A 24,479-nucleotide genomic window follows, 5' to 3' on the forward strand; every position below is an offset into this window, starting at 1 on the left:
TCTTTGAAAAATAAATATATGAAGAATAAAATAATAAACAAAATCTTACCCCAATATTTACAAGTAAATGCATAAATCTTGTTCTTAAAAAGAATGGTAATGGTAAAAGAATTATTATTTCAGCAAAGTAACAATTTTGAGCGATGACTACAACATTATCACTGACATATTATCACATATTAACATTATCACTTGATATGTAACATTATTTCATATGAATATAGATACCAAGATACGAGAATTGATAAATTTGTTGAAATTTTAGAAAAGCAATTTAAAACCAAAAAAAAAAAAAAAATGAAACTCAGTTAATAAACCTTTAATTAGCAAATGATGAAAAGTTATAGAAATAAATTTTTTGGTTGTACTTTATTAAATAATCTGGATGTGCAGAGTATATTTATGTGCTCTTTTAATTTTTAATTAATTAATTAGTTGCCAAAATTAATTCTTAGAAATTTATGATATTATTTTGTTTTAATTTTTACTCAGAAATCCATACATGAAGGCATGCTTACAATACTTATGTGAAGCATTTGAAGCTGTTGATCTCCTATAAGAGCCAATATAAAGGATTAACCTTTTTGGTCTTAACAGGTATATACGTCCCAATTATCAGACCTCATCTCCTATTGGGTAATAAATTCTACTTTTATATGGGTTATCGTAAGAGAAATTAAATCGTATTTTAAATTTTAATGATGGGAAAGTCAAGTTAAAAGGATTAAGGTAAAAAAAAAAGTAGGGAAAAAATTAAGTTAAAAAAAGACACATAATTTCATTCAAATTGAATTAAAATATAATATCTTCATATTAGAAACCAAAAAAAAAAAAAAAAAAAAAATTAGAATTTTAATTTTTAATGTTATAATTCTTAGCGTATAATTCTTATAAGCTTAAAATTTGTATACTAAACAAATTAATTTTTCATTTTATTGTATGTTTAATCCTTACAATTGTCGATGAAAGTTTAAATATGTATCCTCAGAGTTTAGATACAAAATGCTATTTTCAAATTCAAGATTTTAAAATTCTTTAATTAATTATTACATACTTAATGCAATATTATATTTAATGTTTTTATAAAGTACGACACGTAAGAGGACAAATTAAATGGGCATTTATTATTTTATTAAACATTAAGGAATTTATTAAACAAAATAATGTAAAATTACCTGGCTATTGAGGCATACAATTATCCATTACCTGACTCGAGTGATTCAGTACCTACGAATTCACTTACAATTTAGAAATAACGTTTAAATTATTCCAAACAGCTTTACAGGCGAATTTATTAAATCATTGAATCTACTATATCATCACAGAATCGAATTGCACTATGCAGCGTAGTGTAAATAGGAAAACTTTTAAATTCTATTTTCAAGGATTGCATTAGAACACAAATTAAAATTTGCTAGACTTTGGAGAAGCATTAGATGAGGCTTGGTGAGATAAATCTCATAAATTGCACCAACATTTTCTCAGGAGTTATCTGCTTGCTGTTTAAAATGTTCACATGCCCTATTGAAGTCATTTATTAAATCTCTTCTTGGTGATTAATTGCTTGGTGACTCCCATCTCTTGTGTGGATACAACACCTGACAAAAGAACAGTTCCTTTTGGACAAATTTTCCTGAACATTCCCTTCCTCTACAATTAATCAATCAGAAGTAGAAAGGGCACTCTTTTCCTTCTATCTCTGCCACTCACTACTGGTAAAGAAACACAAAGCCTTCATAAGGAATTTTACTGTTGCAACAGATTTAAGAACCCTCACAATACATTCTGTCAGAGAAATAATGACTTTAATTATTGATATATCTTAAAAGATGAAAGGGTTTTGAGAGGTGTCTGGGTTAACAATTATTATGGACATGAAGACATATGAAGTTTTTATACACTAATTCAAGAAACCATTTATGTACTATAATTTCTTTTAGTCAAAATCTATTTTATATTTTTTTTATCTTTATTTTCTTGCACACGAAGAAAAATTTTTGGAATAGTCTATAGTCCGAAAATCTGTCTTCAAAATCTTATACCATTTAGAATTCTTTAAGTCTAAATATTTTTTTTTTAACTTTGTCTATCTATGAACATGTTAACTTAAAAATGAGTGAGATGTACAAAATTTGATTGTAGACTTTAAGCTAAAATTTTAAATCTTTATTAAATTTTGAACTAACTGCGTGAATGTGAATACGATAATTATAAAAATAATAGAAATGGATGGATAGAATTTGTCAAATGACTTTATCAATTAGAATTATAGATTCGTATTAAATTTCAGATAGAACCCTTTTTATGATTATTTATTTCTTTATCAACTTATTCGAGTGAATTCAAAATAAATGAAATTTTATAAATTATCTTGAAACTCAATGGTGGATATGAGTTAAATTTTCGATTCATTCGAACAACCGGAAGATCTATCAATGTCAGGCTCACAGAGACTCTTCTTCGTCCCTGAGTTACGTAGCAGACAAATAAACCTTTGAGAGCTCTTTACGCAATAGAAAAACTTTTACTAAGCTAGATTTTTTGTTTTTGTTTAGAGGATGATAAAGGGCTGCACATTGTGCATCTTTAAAAATTGGAAAATTTAACAGAAAACTTTAGAGCAAAACTTAGTTATCTATCTTTTTGACATGGTGTGTATGCAAGAAATAATGATATTTATTTATCTGTAAGCCCCTAAATTTTAAGAGTAAAAATCATTTATATCTTAAACAATGAACGATTATTAAGATACAGAATAATTAAGATAATTTATAAGATATGCATTTTAATAATAATGTTTCATTTATTTCATTTGACTGCAAAAGAAAGCAATTATCTGTGATAGCTTAGATAAAACTAATTTATAATTTTGAAAAAAAATCGAAGTACTTTATTTTCTGCATAATTAGTTATATTGCACGATTCCTAATTGAATTATATATATATATATATATTAAACTCTTAATTTAATTCAAATTGATTTCCAAAACTTTATCTTAATTTAGCCCATAGTAAAATATTCTCTTATTTTCTGATCTCATTCCACGTATGAAGCTGTGTAAAAATTACTGCGCAATCAATCTACGTCTCAAATGAAAGTGATCCCTTCGGTGCCCTTGCCAAGGTGTCAAAGGTCAACACGTGTATTCAATTGGTGAGTGGCACATGTTATATAAGACTAGTGATCATTTGTTTCGTCCCTTCATTACGTCTGCTTTTTTTCCGCGTTGTTGTGGACGTGCCTTGTCCACACCTGCTTATAAATAAATTACTTTCCCAGAATGGATATTGAAGAGAATTAAAAAATCCAAAGCATCTTCCATGTCCTCAAACATGTCTTCTGCTTCAACCAAATAGTGTTATATATATATATATACAGAGAGAGAGAGAGAGAGAGAATGTAAACACAAACAAAAAAGAAACGACGATGAAACTAACGTCCGTTCACATTGTGATACAAGAGCAGAAGAGCGAAAAAGAGACCGAAATATTTTCCATAGTTATTTCATGCTATGAGATTCAGTTATTCATGCTATGACTTAGGAAATGGGATTTAGGTATCTTTTAAAATAATTTGTTCAGCTTGATAGATTTCTATCCCTATTCTACTTGGTGAGCGTATGATATTGCTGATTAAAGCAGTTTTAAAGAGCTCGTGAAGCATTAATTAAATAAAAAAGATGGAATGGTATCAGGAAATAAGAGAACATTTTAGAATGAAGTTAATATGGGCTAAATTTAGATAAAAATTAGGAAATTAATTAAGTTTAAATAGGATTAAAAATATCCTTGCACACACACACACACACACGCACGCGCACGCACACATTTATACATACATCGATGTATCCCTATGGATGGAAGAGTACTCTTTTTTGCTTCATTTTCATTTCTATAAGTTTAGCGTTTAATTTGAATATATATTTCACGTCTAGGTCATCAAGTTACAGACAGATAAACAGATAATTTGTTTTCCTGTAACTTTCTCGCTTCGCTTTTCTTCTTTGTTTACCACAAATTGCAAAGACAAATGTAGTTTTTACTTTGCTAATAAATTTAATGCAGAAAATTACTTTTCATGATTATAAATACGTTGCATCGAGGATACAACGGTGTTTTAAGTGACCTGTCTGATTCATGACAGAAGAAATTTATCGTGTATAATTACAGTTATCATTAAAACAAGAAACGGAGAAATGGAACTTTTGATTATAATATATTTCTAGATATTTGTCATCGCAATCTGCAGATTTTTTTTATATTTAAATTGCAATTATAAATCATGTCCATACAAAACGCGATAACGGTAACTATTTTTTGTTATTTTTATTGGTTATCTGTTTCCTACGAAATTAAAATAGAGAATATTTCAAAAAGCTAAACACAAATCAATATTTCGAAATCCATTATAGAAGGATTTTTATCTTAATATACTCCATAAATTACTTTTTGTCTTACTTGCATTTTTATTTCTACAGTAAAATACTTCGACTGACATCGTAATTATACATAATGATAATAAGTAATCTTTAAGATTGGAAGAAACGTTTAGCAACTAAACTATTTATTTCCTATTGCTATTTATTAAACTATTTATTATTTTTATTTTAAACTATTATGACTAAACTATTTATTTTATTATGATTTAAAAAGGCATTCGAATTGCATATCTTTCGTTTAACATACATGAAAAATTTAAAACATTCGTTTACACGGCATTTGAATTCTATTTTAAACGTATTAAAACATTAAAGAATAAAAGCATTCAAAATTTTGTAGAAGTGGAATTGGATTTTCCTGTTTACTTTTATTGCTGTTGACTATTGTAGATTCTAAGATTCCAGAATGAAGATACTCTAATGAATATCAAGTTCTAATGAATATCAAAAGCAATTCATAACTGCTTTAAAAAAGTACAAATATATTATAAATGTAATAAAAACTCCAATTTTCCTAAAATAATTCTAACAGAGTCTAATGCTTTTACGAAACTGTTGCGATCTCCATATTTTTGATAAAAAAATTATTTTCTACTTTTGAATACACTAATAAAAGCTTACTTTCATAAAAATACTATGTGTACGTATAAATATTTTTTATAAAATTACTAAGTGAATTTTACTATGTGTGCCATTTTAATTGAGTTGAGTATCATTTTCTTAAAAATATATTTTATAATTAAAAAATTAGTTTATAAATCTATATTAAAGATATTTCTGATGTTTCTATTTGTATTAAAATAAGCTGTTTTATTTTTTGAGCATTTTCAGGATAACAATCTAATGTATGTATTGAAAGTTAGGTGTGCAAGAAAATTGTATTTTGTCAAGAAATCAAAGCCAGAAATCACCCTACTTCTGAATTTAAATGCAAATGTAACGTGAAATATTTCTATCACTTTAAAATCCTTCCCCATTTTTTTCTCGAAATCTGCATGAATATGCATATATACAGTTTAGAAAAACAAGAGCAATCTTTTACTTGCCGTCTCCAATCCATTTCTTCTTTTCTGGCCGATTGCAGCTAATCTATTGCAAGTATTCTTGCTACACGTGCTCTTTTTCGATTAACCCTGTCTCAAAGCTAACTCCTACCTCTATTGCCTCTTCTATGAGCTGGAATTTGACAGCAAAGGTCGACCTTGACGTTATAAAAGAAAGTGGTGTTTACGGAAGTGGCAATTTTCTATTGCTAGTCGCGAAAGAATTTAGGAGACTTTTTCTCACAAGAAAGTCCTAACTCATTTGAAGGAAATCAAAATCTCCATTCTTGCATGAGTCAGTCTAAAAGTAAATTAAAGTACTTTAAATAATACTTAATATTTTAAACTGGAATTTAGCTGTTTAATATGAATTATCGAAAAGAAGAATAAAAATACGTGGGTGGAAGTTATGAAATCTTTTTTGATATATATGATTCAATACCCAAAGTGTAGATATATTTAATTTTTAATTTTATTTTATTGAAATAGTTTGTAAAGAAGATATAATCAACAAAACTTACAGTCTTTGAAACTCGTTTTTTACGAGGGGAAAGGCAATGATATGCTTGCTTCTACTGAGCTTAAAGTTTACTTGCCTTCAGTTTTTTATTCCTTGAGCTTTTTTTTTTTTTTACCAATCCGAAACAGTTTGTCAAAACAGGTATATTTTATTCGCCTTAATAATTTTTTTTCATGTAACTTTGTCTCTTAAAGAAGATATTCGAGATATATTTGCCCTTAAATCTTCTTAAGTTCATAAAAAAATTCAGAAGATAAACAATAAATAGTTTTAGCAACCATTTGAAATTCATTAGTGCGTACTTCTACAGAATTTTAATTTACAGGTTGATGGGTCAACATACCCTGTCTGTCATCTCCCACACATACAATGTCAAGTCTGTAGAGGTAATCATGTGGAATATTTCCGAGACTAATTAAATTTGCATCCTTTTCCTGTCTATCTTTTTATTGTATCCATAATTTCTTGTCTGTCTTGTACTCTTTTTTTGTGAAACAGGTAATATTCGAATTCTGTACTTAGTTTTTCATTGTGTTAATTGAGTATCTATGCATTGAAGTTGATATTCTCATTTGAATTTTTTTCAAATTTTATAACCATAGCATGGAACCTTGGCTTTTGTTTTCAATTTTCAGTAAATATTTCGAAATTCTTAAATCTGAAATGTTATTCATATTTGTTAGGGCCGCGAGGAATTTATATATCTATAAAGTTATTTTATGGCCATGTTGCCAGGTGGTTACTGAATCAATTTCTGAAAATTTTTGGTAAGGCCTCTGTCATTTCGTTTTAAATCTTAGTCTCCTCTGGCGATCCTTTTAATCACCATGAATATAGGCTTTGTTTAATTTCAATTAAAACTTTTATGCATAACCTGGTGTCTATAATTTCCTTAAAATATATTTTTAAACATCAAACTTCGATAAGCATTAAAGCCACTCCATTTTAGCAGACTTCCACATCAATTTCTGAAAATTTTTGGTAGGGCCTCTGTAATTTCGTTTTAAATCTTAGCCTCCTCTGGCGATCCTTTTAATCACCATGAATATAGGCTTTGTTTAATTTCAATTAAAACTTTTATGCATAACCTGGTGTCTATAATTTCCTTAAAAAATATTTTTAAACATCAAATTTCGATAAGCATTAAAGCCACTCCATTTTAGCAGACTTCCACTGTTTTGTTTATTGTGTACAGGAATCGCCCAATTGGAATCAAATCCCATATCATCAAAAGATTTGTAAAATGAAACTGGCCTGTTCATCTATCTTTTCATTTCACGTTATTTTTCGCGATACTGTAAAGTCATTCCCCTCTTCCTTATGCAAACTAGATTTATATTAAACAGAATTCTTCTTTATTTGTTTTCAATAATGGAAGAAAATCATATGAAATCTATAACTGAAAATCACGGAAAAATGTTTTTTTTTTTTTAAATTCTCAAAATTCTTCGCCAATTAAATTTATATCATTAAAAAGATAATTTTTTAAATTTCAAAATGATATAAAAAATCAGTTTTACCCAATAATACTCCGAAAATTATCACAAAAAACGTCAAATATGGTTTAATTTTAAATGAATCAAAATTATAAATAAAATTTAAAAAAGAAGAAATAACTCTGTATTTTTTTAACATCCAAAAATACATATATGCTTGCCTAATTCAGTAGTTCTAGGTCAACCAACTATAGACAGCACCAATGCATACACACACAGACATTCTCTTTTATTATTACAAGAGATGATGAATATAAAATAATATAAATGAAACTATTTTTCTATGAAATTCAAAGAAACAAAAGAAGTATTCTGTTACAATATACTAACGGTAGTGAAAAGCATTCTATATATGTAAAACAGTATAAAAATATGAAAACGAATGGAAAAGTGAGAGAATTACAGCCATTGATCATATATTTACATACATAATTTAGGTTCTTTCGTAATCTGACCTTAAAGTTATCTCTGCATTCAGTTCTTAAAAAAAGTATAAACATAACTTAAATAATTTTCCACCTTCTTATTGAGTCTGAAATAAGTAAATAATAAATTTAAAGGAAAAAATAAAAATCAAAAATATCGCCATTTCTCAAATTTTCGATTCTTTTTATTTGTCAGTCTCTGTCACTTCTGAATAAGGATAAATATTATTTTTTCCATTGTTATTTATTTTTCCTGTATAAATTTAAAAAAATTGAGTAAAATTGATTCAAATTTCAAAAGATTGTTACTAGCAGTAATGGTGTAAATTTTTTTTTTTTTTATATAAATCGTGGACTAAAATTAGCAAATGCACGAATAAAAGGCTTCTACTAAAAGGCAATAAAATCAAATATGTATTAACTCAAATATCGACTGGACGAAATAATGGCTATCGAAAATTATTTTCAAAATATACAATTGTTTCATCAAAGAATTATATGTAAACAATTTAATTACTACGTTTCCAAACTCAAAAATTCATTTATAAGTGCCCTGTTAAAAAACGGATTTTAGTATTATTTAAATTTTGACAACAACTTTACTCAATTACATGCAGTCTGCAATAGCGCATCCGTTATCCGCAAAATAGGAGTTGGTAAAATTACCAACAAATAATATCGGGAAAGAGGAAGGGGTGTATGATTCCTATATCTAATGAATCAAAAAATAAACAAAACATGTTTAAATGGTAATCATACCATTAGGCTAGATTTACGACATATTACAATTGGGTAATTGTAGTCGATTATCCGTAGGCGTGTCTTGCAATTTCAATCAAGTCATCACATTGTTTTAAAAAAATTATATAAAAAATAAAAATCCACCCATTTGTATTCTTCTCAAAACAAATGATTTGTAGCTAAATAGTGGTAAAATTTCTCTTCCCCCCACCCCCCATGTTATGTTCTCTGATGGGATGATTTCCTCCTATTTCCTCCCTTCACTTCAGTACTTGCTAATGACAAAAAAAATGTAATTCAGCTTCCAGTAGAAGCATTTTTGAGAATATTAAACAAAGCAAGTTGCAGTATTTGTTTTTCTTAACATATAGATGATGAAAATTACTGGTTCATTTTCATTTATACTTCGAATCTTCAAGTAACAACTGCATTTGTAATTGAATACTAAAATATAACTCTCTCATCTAAGAGATGGGTAAAGGATGATAATAAAATAAACTAATTTTTGGTACAAATTTTAAGTTTAAAAACAATTAGCAATTGTTGACTACAAAAGATTTATAATAGTCATTTTTAAAATTTAATAATTTTTTTAAAAAAAATTCACAAAATTCATCATGGTTCGAGAGTCAAAAATGGCCTTGCAGGGTAGCTAAATTTAATTATTAGACTTCGCTAAATTAAATACCAAATGCAAGTCTACTTTGAATGAGACGGTAAATCTTGGAACATTAATATTTTAATTAAAAACAGCGGTAGTGGTTAACCTTCTTCTAAAAAATATTCTTACATTTGATTAATGGCAGATAAATATTAAAATCTATTCAAAAATTTGCTATTTAAAAAAACAAAATTTACAACAAAAATAAAAAGATTTTTTATTATAATAAACCTAGGCTATCCAGATCTGTATTAAATAAGATGTCTTTTCATAGAGCTCAAATCATTAAACAGAATTGTATTTTTCAAAATAAAATCGCCAAATTTTTCAGAGATGTCAAAATTAGCAATGTCATTGATTTTTAGAATGTGAAGTTGTATCAAAAGATTTTTTTAAAGCTGCTATCAGAAGATTATGATGTGGGCAGATTCCACACATGTACAGGACCATTTTTTTTTCAGGCTAAAAAATGGCGCTGTAAATGTATTGGAAAATTTCGCATTGTTTAGACGGCGGGAAAAATTCTTTTGTGGACATTCTTAAATAACCATTGAGGAAATGCGGGTGAAACAACAAAAACAGCAACATCCACGAACTTTTATTTTTAAAAAAGCTGAAGTGGTCTTCCCAAAATTTTCTGGCACATTCTCTTTTAAACTTGTCATTCCAGAGAAAGTCTTACATTGCATTGACGACAATAGTTACAAAATATTAACTTTTGGCTTGAATTTAGCAGTTTTATTGAATCTATTGTGTCATCCACGGCGAGTTATTTGGCGATTAACCCTTGGCATGCATTAATAGTATCCAACAATCGAATTTGTGACTTAGACACGTTTTTCTAGTACAAAGTATAGACCGACAGACAGTCAACCCATAGTTGCATTTGGCTCAAAATTTGATAGATGATTTCACCATAGATGTTAAATATGTGAACAAAATGTTATCTATCTCCCTCTGTTCGTTTTGTAATTATCGTGTTAACTTATATTCGAACAACCACACAGATGAACTTCTTCTGAACAGGTTTTAATCAAGATAAAAATTTGTAGATTTGATGTAAACACCGTATACCAAATTTCAACAGTCTACCTCAAAGCGGTTTTGAGTTATCCTTATCTCAGACAGACAGACAGACGGACATTTTCCAAAAATGGGTTTTTCGAAATCAACGAGGTCGAAAATGCTGAGATTCGCCAAAATATCGAGTTACAATTACTATACTTTCTCTATGTTACGTATACGAGAAAGTAAAAATGCATTGAAAAAGTCTGATAAATTAAGATTTTACTAAAATATTAATATCTTATGGTACTTAGAGGCTTATTTTTATGATTTCTTATAAAAATGTTGGGAAACTATGTCGAAAAAAAAAGAAAGAAATCAAATTAAAAATTTAATTTTTATTAACCGAGTAACTGGTTACTCATACAGTGTGGCTACGGTTCTAATCAACACGGATAATCAAGGTTCTACGATTTACGAAATTTCGCAACTTTACAAACTTTTGACGAACTTTCCTTCATGTTCGATCACAACTTAGCAACTTGTTTACTTATGAAGGTATATAGACTTAACTAAGAGATCCATCATTCCACGTTGCACTAATTAAAGAGCTGACAGAGAGTTGCTCAGAGTTCTGGAAGATTTATGTGACCCAACGGGTTTCCATGCATTAGTAGAATAGCATAATTGGTGAAGGAATGAAACACACAAAAAAAGAAAATTGCAGAACGTTGACATGCCTTAAGGTGGAATTTATACTCTTCTGATCGATATCTGAAATACGGGTATTTGATTTCTAGAGAAATGCTACTCCTTGTTCGAACCCACTGTACTGTAACATCAGAAATACGTAGCTATTTGCCCCATTAATAATGAATTAAGCGCTTCAGCATTTTGTGTCCTCCAAAATTTATAAGTTATCCTTTCATGGTAGGAGAAAGACGGTTTTTTTCCCTTTCCCTGCTGATAATAAATATATTTGTTTTGCTGCGAAGGAATGTTATGAGTCTCATTCAGTATTCTTCATCATCCTTCAGAGATTAATTCGATGTCAGAACGCTCGCTCTTTCATTACTTATGGACTTTTTGTCTATAGTAGGAGATGATAGGCTTTTTGCTTTTTCTAGATACTCACATTTCCGAAAGAACTAGTGTTTAGTTAAACTACCAACATTACAATTGAAGGCGTCTTGAAAAATTCACATTTTTGTTCGTTTTATAACTTAAAAACTCAAGACGATATTTTTTCTAAGTGCAAAATTACATATGATTAAAATAATTTGTAAGAAATTGCTTGATACATTAAGATTTCTTATTTCTTCAAAATAAACACTTGGATGACTTGCATTGAATAGAATTTGTGACTACAGAATATTTTATTTAAACTATACTTTCAATGTACGTATGCTGTAATGTTCTATAATGCTTTGTATATTTGTAAGGACATACAAAATGTCTTGTCTTATGGTGGCCCGATATTTGATTTCTAAACATTGAGAGGTAAATGTATATTACCAATTGAAAAAAAAAGCTTTAAGTGACAAGTAGAATATTTTATGCTATTTGAGCCAGCAAATATATTTCTCATAAAGTTACGGAATCTAATTTTTTATACAGTCTTCCGGTCTTATCAGTCATATTTAGCAAAATATTTTTGATGCTATAACACTTAAAATAAAAATAAAAACCTTATTTTTCTGCGACTAAAACGGGTCGAATTATGAAACTTTAAAAATCATTATTTTAGATGAACTTTGCAATTAGATTCGCGGTTACGAAAGAGATATTAAAAGATTGTTTGAAAATTGATCTTATGCATTGTTGTGATACTTTTGCAAATTCCTCCTTAAATTAAATTTATATACGATTCCCAATTAGGTTAAACGACTATAATTCGGTCCAATTTAGTCATAAAATAATATTTTTTTCACTTTAAGTTTTTGGGTATCAAGAATTTTTTTTTTTTTTGCTAAATATGTTTGATTCAACCATAGGATAGTAAAATATATTTATTAAAGCAAAAGTAACCCCATAAAATATAATTTTTTCCCATCATTTGAAGTTTTTTTAATTAAATCTATAAATATAGAAATTATCTATCCCGCCACGATACACACACACACACACACACACACACACACACACACACACACACACACACACACACACACACACACACACACACACACACACACACACACACACACACACACACACACACACACACATATATATATATACTGCAAGTTTTTTTGTAATTAACCCAAAAAACTATGAAATAGGGATGGCAGTTTTAACTAATGGCACTCTTTTTTTTGAAAATAAAACGAAATATTTAATTAAAAAATGCTTTTAAAAACCTTATAGATGTCTGTTGAATAAATAAATTAATAAAAAATACCTAATCATAAAACATATTTATACCTATAATTGTAAGTTTCAGAGTCATACATTTATATAAGACATACATTAATATATTCAAAAAGTTACATATTGTTCGAGATTGGACGTGCTTTTTTTATTTCATTTTTACTCTCAAACTAATGTATACTTTATTACAGAATCTTGTAATATATTTTTTGGGAGTTTTTTTATATCATCTATCAAATGATTTCTCAATGGATTCTAGATTGTAACAAAGAAAAATTGTTTGATGGTATAATTATTTTAAGCTTTTGTAGAATAGCGAGAAATATGTACAGTTGCAAACTTTTCTATATATCTATTATGACTAAAAGAAATTTTTTTTCCTAATGCATTTACTATAACAAACAGATAAATGGCATTTATCTTGTGATACGTGTATTGCTTTAAGTGTAGTGCAAATAGTTTTACTTGCAATACTAGAAATACAATCTTCACTAATAATAAAAAAGAAAATATTCTTGTTGGCATTCCATAAAGTTCTACCGTTTGCTTTAGAGTTAAAAAAAATCTGGGACAAACATACTTTGGTGGGTGGGATGTACATCTATCTATATTTGATTTGGGAATTTAGTTTAGAATTGACGAGAAACTCACAAGATTCTGTTTTTTTTCCATAAAAAGTCTCACTATTATTGTGCAAAACTGGTTTTTACACCATTTTGAAATTTATTATGATACGAGTTTAATTACCTTGCAAGTTTTTATAGAATTTCGATAATTTAAAAAACACATTTTTGCAGGATTTTTAGATAGAAGATTACATCGTTTCAATATAGTTCAAACCGTTTCATTGTTTCAAATATTTAATGATGTGATTTTTTTTTTTCCATTTGTGAAAGCTATGAAAGAACGATTCAACTAATTATCTTCTCGAATTACATGAGGCATTAGAAAGTGAAATTACATTACTGAAAAGGACACTTAAGTTTTTAATGACAATGTAATGTCATAGGCTTCGAGTCCATTAAGAAAGTTAATGATCTTTATAAACAGAGCTAGTGGAAAGCCATTAAATTAACATTGATTTAATATCTGTAGCAATTTCATTTTAAATCTTCACTATATACTGTATCAAATTTGATGTATAATTTATTTTTCATATTAACAGCGAATTGAAAATATCTTTTAAAGTTTTTTTCCAGAATTTTTAAAATATAAATTTAGGATGGAGAGGAGAATTTTTAAAATATAATTTTTAGAAATATTTTTTGAAAATAGAATTTAGAATAAAAAAATTTTTTAATAGAAGCATTTTTCAAAATTCTATTTTTATTCTTTTCTATTTCGATCTAAATTTTTTTATTTTAATCAAAAAATTATGTTTTGAAGAATTAAAAATACTTTTTTGATAGAATAATTTATTTTTAACTTTACATAATTTTGGAAAACATAGTAATTTATAATGTAGCATTTAAAAATGATGACTAGTATCGATTTTGTTTAGTAATTTTATTTTTTGATAAAAAAAAATATCTGCTTTGTATTGTAAAATGAGGGAATGAAATGATACCTTTTTTTAATCCTTGTCCAGTGATCTAAAAAGAGATGAACTACATTAGGTTTTCTGGTATCAAAACAAAAAAAATCAATTAAATGACGATCAAATATAATTTTTAATTCACCATTTAGCATGTTTTATATTTGGTGAAAGCGCAGAATTCCGTGATTCAAGAAATGAGACATTTATTCCAAATACCAGGAAGTAAAGCGCATATGTTTTATTGTAGATTGTTAGTAATCAGTATTGTTTAAGATTATTATGACCAAATTAAGATTAATTATATCATTTAAATGATCTTTTCAACGATTTGATAAAAAAATATTATTTTATACGTAATGCATTTTTAAACATAGAAATAATTTCCATACAAACAAATTGGCTCACAAGCTAGAACAAAAGATGAATTTCTTCAATAAAATGGCGTTTGAGTAATTTATAAACTAATATAAGACAGAATAAATCATCTCTTACGTTTTTGTATAGGAAATACACAATCGTAAAAGAATTTGATTTCGAGATTTTGATGGATTTACACATTTTATATCACCCTGAGAGAAGAAACAAAACTTATTGAGTATTCTTTCTCTCTGTTTGCAAATACGGCAATTCAAAAAAAAAAAAAAAAAGGAAGATAGTAAAAAAAAGGGAAGTGGCTAGATGAATTGTATGTCATCTTTATTCTAAAACTGTGCATTCTTTTTTAGATTTTGAACTAAATTTGTAAGGGTAATTTTTTTGTCTAGTTGTCAATCTTTTTATATGTGTAGACGATCATTAAAAAGCACAACGAGCTAGATACAGAACCTGTCCCATATATTATGTTACGTATTTAAATCCGGTCTCTTTCTTTATGTTCCATGAGATATGAAGTTATGAAGACTTAGAAAGCCATTTATGAAAACATGGAATTAAGTTAACATGAAGTTCAGTTCATATGGAGTTAAGTTAACATGAAGTTCAGTTAATATGGAATTAAGTTAACATGAAGTTATGGGACATGATTTGATATATCCCATACTTGAAAAATGCGGCATGATTTAAATGCCAGAATTCTAATTTTGGGTCAAATTTTGACCCAAACTAATCAAAGTAAAGAACCACTATCCCAAAATGCATAGCCGATTGTTTTTCTTTATCACAAAGCTACATGCGAGATTTGTTACACTGAGGTACACAAGATAGACGAGGGTAACAAATAAATAAAAAGTATTTTGTTATTAATTGCAGATTTTTTTTTAACTCTTCAATTATTTTATTTGTATTTTTCTTTATTTTATGACTGGAAAAAATCTATTTTTTGTAATAAATAATTTCTTTTGTCAGTTTAATAATCTGTGCAAACGATTTACTTTTAAAAAGTATTGAAAGCAGTTGGGTATTGCACACATCACATTAATGCACACATATCTCTGCTGATTCCAGAGTGATGTCGGACCAGCAATATGTGACAAAATTCGAATTGCACACTAAATCTAATACTTAATCATTCTTTGAACACATTCAACAGTTGCCTTTCCCTTTTCTTCCTTATATCTTTTAAAGAAAAGAATGACTTATTTTATTCAAAAAAAAATTTCATCTCTGAATGCTTCTTTTTTTTTCCTGCTTTTTTACCATTGTAAGAAAAATTTTCGAAGGCATTCAATTTGATATCTGGCATTGAACCATCCCTGAACCGAGTTACTACATAACCACGGCACGTCTCAGAGGCCATCTTATCTTGGCACTTACACTAGGCAGTTATATAATTTTCACCATTTCCTCTCATTAAAAAGATATCACGTCCTCTAACCCTTAGTGGCGCGGTTCGTCTATATTTAGTAATGAACTTTTAGACAAAGAGAGCTGAGGAATTTTCAGTGAGAGGTCTTCGGCTGAGAGAATCCTACCCCGGTCTGAAAGAATTTTGTTTTTATTATTATTTTTTACTCACAACCGGTCAATCTGCCACATATCTAAAATAAACGTCTTTAATTTATCGTTAGAACTTGTTTATCTTGAAGGTGTAGCAATCTTTGGGAAACCCTATACTTGTTAGCTGATGGTTGTTGTATTATATCACTATTTTATCACCTCTTAGTGTGTTCTTTTTTGTTCGATTGGAGGAATTAGTGCGAGAATGACTGAAGAAGAAAGACCTTGAAAAAAGACAGAGGTTAAAGAAAACATTTCCGGGGTGATCCTACCCTGGCTTCAAGAATTTTCCATTGTCAACAGATTACCGACAAGAAAAATTTCACTCAGAATCGATAAGGGCCTCTAAAGAGTGCCAATTTGTGTCGTCTTAGAGGGGTTTGTTGTGCAAGAGGTGGGCGAATTTTTAACCTGCACGTGTTAAAAAAAAGAAGAAGAAAAGAACGGGGCTAAAAGGAAATGTAACAGCTTGCGTAATCGATTCAATATTCACATTTAGTCATCTGACCCTTTAAACTACCTGTCAAGGTTGCCGAAAAAGCTATATTGCATAAGATGTATGCAAACATTTCAAAAGGTGGATATCTCAATCAATAAGGGCTTTTTTTAAGGAATTTATTTGGATATGATTTAAGTCTTTCATAAGGGATGTAATGTAGCAGGCCTCCACGCGGGGCACCCTCATTAGCTCTAAATCTGCTACGGCTTTGCCTTCTTTCTTATGTCTGTGACATTTTACTGAGAATTTTTGTAAGATGTGTAAACTTTTCAGACTGTTCAGTGGAATATTGTAAAGTTCAGAAATATTGGAAGGCTAAAGATCTAATGGCGTTATAGCCAATTTTTTGTGCATTTGTAATAAATAAAGTCTTTAATAAAAAAAATATACATTGTACATCCTTTATTTTAATTTCATTACAAAAGCTAAGAAAGACCAAAATTTATCGATTTAATACATTTTGTGTGCTTCGTTTATTTATTCTACAAATAAGCTTATAACATTTTTCATCCGCCTGTCTATAGTCCCTTTCATACTGGCAGCTCTAGTCAGTTGTCTATTTTACCTAGTCGAAAATCCGTCCTTCACATGTCCAATTTTTATTTACAATATTTACAACTATTCCTAATCAAGAAATATTCAGAGCAATAACAGATAGCATATTTTCCTTCCACAACGAAATTAAGTTTTAAATCCTAAATATCTTTATTCATATCTCTAGGGAAGCATCATTAATGGAAATTTCAATTTTAATTGTAGTATCTGTTGCAATGCATTTTATAATCTTGAATTACCCATAAAATTATTTCTATTACCTTCCTTCTTATTTTTATATTAAATTTTATCTTTACTGGTGTTAGTTATTTCATTAATCTTTACTTCGGACACAGTTCGTACATGTCATAACGTAGGATCTTATCTTGTAACTTGTATGCGCACGAAGATTACATGGTGAAGAACCTCCAAGTAACAAGTTTTATGACTTGCAGAATTTGCACTGTTACTCTAAAAAAAAAGACATTTTTTTAAAGTCTTCTTTCCTTTTTCAATTTTCCTATGCTCTGTTGGTGGCGTTGAAGATGTCTTTGGCGTCCGTTTGATAAATTATCTCAATAAAAGGAATGCTGCTGGATTTTTGGGCGGAGAGGACCTCATTCGCATTCAAAGGGCATTTGGTATGCAGGTGCGACGATTTATGGCTGGCGAGTAATTGCCGTTGAATTAATTCTCACTTAGAAGTACAAAAAAAGGAGTCAATAGTCTTTGCATGGTATTGGAATAACTAATTGGTTAGAACGACACCCATTGGTTAAGTCAATTTTTTTGAAAAGAAGATGAAGATGTACTGTAATAATTATGCAAGCATAATTTAACTAACAAATGAACTGATGATGTGTCAGTCTAGCCATACGATTAAAAGTGAGTTGTTCGTACAAGAAGAAGGCGAAAAAAACATGCAAATTATTGATTCTAGGTTAGGTTAGGTTAGAAGGTTACTATTACAGTGCAACCAATAATGAACTATTATTTCTTTTGCAGTGTCGGAGGATTTATAAAAAATGAAGCAATAATTATCTAAATTTTATTGTTGTGCCTACTTCTTTTTCGATCCAACGCAATATCCAACCTACCCACATATATTTGATCATTTTTAAACTAGTTGGCAAAATGTTTTCATATGTTTTTTGAAAAAACATTTGTAATTTTAATGGAACTAGTGAATTAACACAGGGAAATGACAGAGTCTTTACTGTACTTATTAAGAAGATAAATTATGGATTTTTTGAATTTAAAAACTGAATAATGTTTTTTTCAATTAAATCAAAACAACGTTTGATAATAATTTTGAATTTATTTATAAAACTCAGCAGCTTTTTAGATTTTTAAAATATACATTTTTTTTCTATTTGCTAAAATTTTACTTTACTGCAATTATAAGTGTTAAGATTTTCGAAAAGCTAGTCTTTTTTTTTATATAATTCAATAATTAAAATTAAATGTAATGTAAATGTAAATTTCGTTAAATTCGAATGATAATGTGTGAATAATTTTCGAATAATTAATTTAATAATGAATTTAAACACATTTTAACTAAAAATTAAATAAAAAATGAAATGTAAATTGTATTCAGAAGCACAATGGTAAACTATGAAATATAATTGTTCACTGTATAAATTAATACAGCATTACATTAAATTATTCTGTAATTCTGCATTATTACAAAGACATTGGTTTTTTTTATTTTCCTTTCTTAATTTCAGTATCGTATAACTAGAAAACAAGAGGAAGGATTTCAGTATCGTCGCCAAACAAAACAAAACAATAAATGCATTTTTTAAGACAATTATGTTTAGGGTACAAAAAAATAATATCATCCCCGGGACAGTATTAAATACTTATTGAACCTTCAGAGGGTGGAAAGATTCATAATATAACCTGAGCTATGCTTTTCGCTCTTCACCATTGCAGGGTGTCACATTATCAGCAGCCTGCCACTACTATAATACTGCTATGCTACTTTTATATATAGAGAGAGTGGCATCAATTATCAATAGCCATTTCTAGAACTATGACTTAAGTTTGTGTCTTCCTTTCATTAGGCTCGGTATAGTAGAATTAACCATTTCATGGTGTCACATTATCAGCAGCCTGCCACTACTATTATACTGCTATGCTACTTTTATATATAGAGAGAGTGGTATCAATTATCAATAGCCATTTCTAGAACTATGACTAAAATTTGTGTCTTCCTTTCATTAGGCTCGGTATAGTAGAATTAACCATTGCATGGTGTCACATTATCAGCAGCCTGCCACTACTATTATACTGCTATGCTACTTTTATATATAGAGAGAGTGGCATCAATTATCAATAGCCATTTCTAGAACTATGACTAAAATTTGTGTCTTCCTTTCATTAGGCTCGGTATAGTAGAATTAACCATTGCATGGTGTCACATTATCAGCAGCCTGCCACTACTATTATACTGCTATGCTACTTTTATATATAGAGAGAGTGGTATCAATTATCAATAGCCATTTCTAGAACTATGACTAAATTTTGTGTCTTCCTTTCATTAGGCTCGGTATAGTAGAATTAATATTGCTTTATTGATTTTTGGACAAAGCTGATTGAGAGCTATTTTACGAGTAATGTAGTACACGGCAATCCAGGAATGAGACTTAGAAGGTTTGATTTTCAGAATAATTGCAAGAATCAACATTCCATGCGTGGTCAAGTCAAATGATGCAGGATATTCTTCTGTGAGACGGTTATTTTAAAGCGATTTTCATAATGAAAAATTCAGTATAATAGTCAGTATTTATATTTAATCAAGCATAACTATTTCAATTTTAGAATATGAGAGCTGATTATGGAATACTTAATAATTAAATTGAAGCTGATATTTTAGTTAATTACTTAATAATTAAATTGATGATTTTTATGCTCTAACTTATTAGTGAAGACAATATAAATATTGCAGCTTTATTATGCAAGAAAGGGCAAAAAACATAATAAAAAGTTACCGGTTATCAAAAAATTGAATTAGTGAAGAGATATCATTGAGTAAAAAAAAATGATAAATTATATACTAGTTTGGGAAATCAATGTAAATATTTTAAATTTATAATGCAGGAGTTAAATATTTAATAACTAAATTCGTGTTGTATTTTAAACTAGTTATTTACTCATTCAATTGCTGCAGACTTTCTTATTTGATTACTTTGGATACACTACAATTTTTTTAACGAAAGCATTTTATTTTTGCTATGCAAGATATGTAGAATAAATTTCCATATTGTGTGCAACATTAGTTAAAAACTTTTTTTGAATCCCAGAACAGGTGTCACTGAGTAAAAAATTATAAATTATACATAAGTGTAATCTTTCTCTGAAATCATCGCTGCATTCTTTTCCTTTTGCTGCTTTTTCCATACAATAGACAATACATTTCGAAACAGTTTAGAGAGGACTTTCCAGATTTGCAAGATTCGTACATTAATGGAAAATTTCGTGATACTGAGCATCTCGGTTCTGAAGTTCATTGGGTAGGAAAGCGGAGAACGAGGTGTTATTTTTACATTTTGTCACCCGAAACCTAAGGTACACGGACACAAATGCACATATTTTTGACAAAGGCATGCGAAGGTGTTAATGAGTGTGGCTATTTTTGCAACTTCACCTGTTGCGTAGAAAACCAGCTTTGTTAAGATGATAATATGCATGAAGTATGCACCTTGTGATGCTTGGTGTTTTTATTTATAACTCGGGATTAATGAATATGTGGCTGGAAATATGCTTGCACCTTTACATAGCCTTATAATCTTCTCTGTTGACAGAATCGTATTGGATGAAATAAAAGATTTTCAAAATTTCATCTTAGAAGAGATTTTTTTCTAAGATGCAAGACAATTCAATATGAGTATCGTTATTTGTTTCGCAAAGTATCATTCCTCTTTATAAGATGACATATCCAATTTGGAGTATTTATTATTTCCATATATAAAGGAGCATGGACACATAAGATACTTAACGCTATTAGAACTAAATGCCCAATGGCCTATGATATCCTATATCATTTATTTATAGTCACGCATGTAGAGATATCACATAATATCCTATGCTATAATAATAAGAGAGTAGTCCAATTAAATTTTTATTTTTTACTTTCTTGTATATGAGGTATATAAAGAGAAAGCTTTATAATTATATAAAAACTTGAACTCAAGATTTTGATGAGTATCATCGTTTCAGATCTACATGGATCCAAAAAGCACATATTTGAAATTAAGTCCATTTGTCAGTCCATCAAGATAATTAAAAAGACGCTTTGAGCTAGATGGAGAAAATTTGGTATTTGGTATCTTCTCCAAATTTATAAATTGTTATCAAATTTTGAAAGAAATCCATTTGAAAGAGCTCTGCCAGTCTGGCTGTCCGAATATAAATGAACACGATAAATACAAAATGAAGAGAACAAGATGGATAAAATTTGGTTCACAGATTAACAACTAAAGTGTAAATATCTATCAAATTCGAAAATAAATACGTCTAGGAGTTGAAAATATATAGATATATTCTTTTGCATGGATTTAAATGCGATAATTCAAAAACGAAACAACGTAGACAAATTAAATTTGGTGAAAAGTTTTAAAATCTAAAGTGTAAATATATATATCAAATTTTGAATTTATCAAGCCGTTGAATGACATTCTATCTGTTCTTTTACAAGTTTGTAAACACGATGACTCAAAATCACAATGATTTAAATATATAAATTTGATATGTGATTTTGTAAATATAATTGCATTTCTGTATAAAATTTTTGTTTCGATTGGTAGATACGAAAAAAGGAGTATAAATAGCATATTCGATGTTTTGATGTATTAACCATATCCCATCGATTAATCGCCAAAAGAATCACCAAAGAAAGTATTATAATAGGCTCTTTTGTAATTATTTTTTACATATGGCATTTAGTTAATAATACATAAAGCATTTATTAAAGATCAAGTGAGACAGTTTCAGGAAGATCTGCTCGATGGTTGAATTAAATGTCGATTTGGCTTAATATTATATATAAAAAATTCTTATCATTCGATGCACGAGTTAATCATGTCATTGTATGCGAAGATATTAAGATATTCTCCGATAGCATCCGAAATAAATAAAAAAAAAATTTAAAAAAATGAAAAGATAATGGAAAAATTAAAGAAAAATAGTAAACAGTAATAGTTTATGATTTGAATCCGTTTTTGGTAATAATTATAAGCAAGATTTTTAAAAAAATCAAAGAAACGATTGAAAATCTTGAAGAAAAAAACAAAATAAGTTTTTCTTTCAAAATGTAGAAAGTCATAGCTTTGCTATATGAAACATATTTTTGCGAGATATCTATTGACAAATTAACAAACTTTGTAGAAATGAAACAGGGTTTTTTAGCTTTATAAATAAAAACAGAGTAAAAGAAAATAACAATCATTAACTTTATTATATGCTCCGTAAATTCATCACATTTCCATTAGCATGCATAATTCTCTAAGTATTAAGGCAATTTGTCAACTATAATCACGTAATAAAGATAGCTGAGTATTAATCTAGTTTTCGTCCTCTTTTTCTTCAGGAAAATATGTAACGATTTTAAAACTAAATTTATGCGGTGTACTGCTCGTTTTAGGATCCCAGACTAGCATTTTTGGATGACTATACTCCACAAAGGAAGGAAAACGCAGTAAGATTACTATATTTCGAATTTTTTTTTTTTTTTTTTGCTAGGCTTTAATTTTGATTTCCGGCCACTTAAAAGTATTTTTTTTTCAAGTCTTTTTTTGTTTTATTAGTCGTTTTGATTTTGCTATTTTAATTCGAAACTTATGTATTTTAGTCTCTATGTGGATTGTTTAAGAGACAATAAAGTTTTGTAAAGCAGAATTAAGAATATTTTGCATTTTGTTATCAATTCATGTGACAGGGAAGCAGAAAACAGGTAATTCATTATTGAGGTCACGTCTCACAAAATTCGGCAGTCAAATTGCCAGCGTTTCTATTAACAACATTAAAAAGCTTTGCCAAAAAGCAACCGCTAAACTTAATTCAAATTTTGTTTCACTTTAAAGAAACGAAAAAGAATATTTTGAAAAAAAAAATCTATTGGTGAATTTAAAAGCAGTACCAAACCAAATACCAGACGAATTATGCATGATTTTTATGTTAAGGAGAAGAAAGAAGAAAACCCGCTAAAATTTTTCCTGATTTGAAAGAAGTTGCATTATATATTTAAAAAAAAAGATTTTTGTTAGAAAGCTAATTAACAAATTTTAGATGTAGAAATATACTATTTATTAAGTTTCTTGAAATATAAATCTAGGTTCTTTGGCAAATTTGAGAGATCTGCGATTACATCACGTTCAAATTTAGCGAATTCATTTAATTGTTAGAAGTAAACTACTCCTCTTCCATCTTTCATCTCATCCCTACTTCGTCAAAACCAACGCTTTCTGTCACATGCACAAAACCGCGGAGTGTTTTAGTATCTACTAGCAGTACCCGCACAGTGTTGCTCGTGGCATAACATCCAATTAAAATAAATTCCTCCTTTAAATTTAAGTCTACCCTCCACCCGATATGACATGGGCATGTCCCGCAACATCAAACAAACATAAAAATATATTTAGAAATCATCAAAAATAACTACGAATCAATTTTTTATATCACGCATTCAGAAATATTTATTTAAACTGTTAAAAAAGTAAAAATGTGATGTGTTCATAAACAAAAGAATTCACTAAAAATATACAATAGAAAAGATGTTTTAAAATTTAAAAATATACGAATAAGTCATTGCACCCACTGTTCCACACTTGTTTATCAACTCTGTATAATCTGATAGGAAAATAAAATTCATCTTGCTTCATAATATTTCTTTGTAAACTATATTGACTGTTTTTTCTCCTGGTGCTAAGACAAAAAGATTTTGTTCGGATGTAACTCTAGAAAGTGCCGCATAAAATTGTCCATGAGAAAAATATAGTTCGCTTAAGTCAATTCCAGCAGTGTGAAGCATGAACAATATGGACAGACTATAGGCATTGTTCATATTGAAACCGAAGCATCATTTCTGAAATCCACACATGGATAGTAATTCAGGGCGCAGTACTCCTTTTCGGACCAAATATCAGGAACGTTTGTTCTTTCACTTTTTCTCCTCGGTCTCAAAATTAAATGTCTTTCTCTGCCAGCAGACAGGTAATTACTTCGCTCCTCATGAGATTCATTCTGTCTCTCTAATTCAATTGCAGTGCGATTTA

Source organism: Argiope bruennichi, chromosome 6, assembly GCF_947563725.1.
Source record: "Argiope bruennichi chromosome 6, qqArgBrue1.1, whole genome shotgun sequence".
NCBI lineage: Eukaryota > Metazoa > Arthropoda > Arachnida > Araneae > Araneidae > Argiope > Argiope bruennichi.